The 3142-nt window shown below is 37.5% G+C and overlaps 1 pseudogene; it reads right to left on the bottom strand.

Moving 5' to 3' along the window:
* Nucleotides 1–1704: 1704 nt before the first annotated feature.
* Nucleotides 1705–2872, bottom strand: LOC110541560 (WW domain-containing adapter protein with coiled-coil-like; annotated as a pseudogene).
* Between the last annotated feature and the right edge of the window lie 270 nt (nt 2873–3142).

Here is a 3142-nt window from a genome sequence, read left to right on the forward strand (position 1 = left end):
TAGACAAAAAACAAATTTGAGAGAGGAGGGGAAATGTATTAATTTAAATTTGGTATACTTATAGATAATTAGATATAAATCTACTTGCTTCTACAAAAAACTTAAATTCTTTTTTTAAAAAAGATTTGTTCAGAAGACATCTGGGCTCTATCACAAGCACTGCAAAAAAAATTGATTAATTGAAGTACATACGAGTGCAAATATTCTATTTAGAAGAAAGCCACTTAATGAAAACCAGAAAATATTTGCTTCTCATTTCACCAAAATGAATATATTTCATATATTAATAGAACTAATAAGTGAATAGGAAAAAATAATTAAATATAGTGGGAGAAATGGAAAATTGATATTAAGGAATAATTCTCTTGGAATTATTATGAACTTGTCAAATATATCTGCCTATGGAAAAAATAACTCAGTATTTGGGAGATAAGGAGGGAAAATAAATTGTATTTGAATGTATGCAGTTATGTATTTTTGAATTTGGAGCATCGTATATTACTATCCATGTTAAAGTAAATTAGTAATTGTAACATAGGAAGAACTTTTGTTAAGAAAACAAAATATTCCCTCGTGTCTCAATCCAATTATCTGCTTGAAACTTTTTAAGTAAGTTTTAGGTTCTCTTGAACTTTATAGCTGTACCTTCCACTATGGCCACACAGTCTTCAATGAAACTGAGTATAGTCATCTCACAAAAATGTGAAGACATAAAGGATTATTAGATAACACAGTCAAGAATGAGCCTGTAGTGATACACATCACGGTTTTTTGTTTGTTTGTTTAAACATGTTTATTACAACAGATACAATTTGCATCTGACTAGCTTTGTTTTGCCCTTCCCCTCCCACAGCCATGTTCATTGGGCCACTTCCTTATATTTGAGCAGTCGATGTACTTTCAGCACACTCGCCCAGCAGTACTTTTAAGTCCATCCTTATAGGGTGCAAATGGATTTCAATAATTTATACAAAGTGGGTTATGCTTGATCACAGCAACTCGAGCTACTGTACACAGGAATGAAAAGGTTATAGAAAACTGCCAGAGCAATAGTGCCCTGAGAAAGGAAGGGGACGCCTTAAAAATGGATAAAATCAGGCCAAGGACTTCAGAGGGAATGGAACAGACAGGAAACGGAAAAAAAAAAAAATCCTTTGCAAAGCAAACAGAGGAGCACCGCTCTTGATCAGATGCAAGTGCTGGCCAGCTGTCTCATGATATTTGTACACTGCTCATAAGGTTCAAAATAGTATCCTCAGAGACAGACTACTTGGTGCTTGCACTGGATTTTTGAAAATGCAAGATTTCTGAATGATAAATTACCACCTCCAATTGTTTTCTTTTTTTTTTTAAGCTAATTTTGGAGACAGGTTTCCAAGTAAAAGTCTGGTATTTAGCCACCTCAGCATTGATTAGTTTCCTCTGCCTAAGCTCTCTTACACATGGCTTCCAATGCCTTCACTCTACAAACATTTACAACGTTAAGATACACCTACAAGAAATCTACATTTCAAGGGATTTACAAATCAATAAATTGTATTTGTATTTTGTTTTTCCCTAAATTAACTCTCACAGAACCCCTTCCCCTCTCATTCCATTGCCCAGCTTAACGGTCCATCCACAGTCCACTTAAATGCACCTCAACATGTTATGACTGGGCAACAGATTTACAGTTCCTGTATGATATCATGTGCAATTATTTATTCAAACCATGGAGGAATTCTGATTTTTTTAGTGTTTTGAGTTCCTTATTTTGTTATCTCAAAAACAGTATCCTTTATTCTCGCAAAGTTGCTTGAATTGCACATGTTGAATTTCACATGCTCGAACTACAGATCTTAATTTTTTTTAACTCAGTATATATTTCTGACATGTGAACTCTTCCTATATTATGGGCTTCTTCTCGAAATCTTGATGTCTGTTTCTCTGCATGGTCTGCAGGCTACCCTTGCACATGCTTTATGAGATTATCATTGAAGTGTGCTGCTAGAGTAGGTGTTAGTGAACATGCAGGCTGAGCAGATGCATTTTGTGGTACCACAGCTGCAGCTGATGCATTATTACTACATGTATGATTTGGACCAGGTGACAGACTTCTCTGGCTGCTTAAGCACTGAAGATTTTGAGGAGAGACACGTTCATGGCCATACTGCTTGTCAGCAGCTACAGGATGCTATGTAGCAGAATGTGACACTGCTCCTTGCTTAATTACTAGAGCACTAACCTTTGAATGTGATGAAACAGGTGGAATACTAATCAAAGGTTCAATAGGGACTGTGTTAGTCTGAGGTGTGCTTATTCTTGGAGAAACATAGGATCTTGAGGATGAAGCATCAGATGTAAGAAACACTGGAGACTGATTAGATGGTTGGGCTTGTGTAGAAAGCTGGGCAGCTTGAGAAATCAGAGAGGTGATGCTGAACGCAGATGGTCTAGCAGGAAGAAACTTGTAGATGATGGACTGCACGGAAGCCTGTGTCACGGCTGCTGTGAGAATTTAATTTATTTTGGATATTTCCACATTAGAGTTATTACCCTGTAGCGTCGCTTGCAAAACAGGAAGCAACTGTCTGAAAATGTTTGAGTCCTGAAGCAATGGAGGTATTGGTGATTGTGGAAGAGGAGAAACAGGTACTGTTGAAGCAGATGTTGGAGGCACAGATGTAGGGTTCAGTCCAGAGGCAGAAGACGTGGAAGGAGTTCTGCAAGAATGTGATACTGATTTGTCTCCTGCAGTAGATTATTTTCTTTCTCTTTTCTGTGCAGGGACAGAAGCTGCGGGTGTAGGCAGTTTTGATAAAGTAGATGCTCCATTAGCATCAAATGATTTATTTGGCTGGTGATCAGACTGAAGCATGTAGAATGGAAACATTGCCCCATCTTGATGGAAAGGTGCTAACATTACATGATTGGTCAAAAAAGATAAGGGATAGCTCCTAATGGATTCTGTTGTTCTCCATTTGGTGGGGTCCTGGATTTCAGCGAGGGCCTGGAATTTGCCTTCTTTCTTTTCATTTATTTTTTTTTATTTATTACAATTTATTTATTTTGTATCCCAGTTGGAGTTCCACTCTCATCCCCAAACAATAACGACCTCCCTCCCTCATCTCCTCCTATGCCCCTTCCCCAGTACACTGATACT

Source organism: Meriones unguiculatus, chromosome X (genome assembly GCF_030254825.1).
Source record: "Meriones unguiculatus strain TT.TT164.6M chromosome X, Bangor_MerUng_6.1, whole genome shotgun sequence".
Taxonomy (NCBI): domain Eukaryota; kingdom Metazoa; phylum Chordata; class Mammalia; order Rodentia; family Muridae; genus Meriones; species Meriones unguiculatus.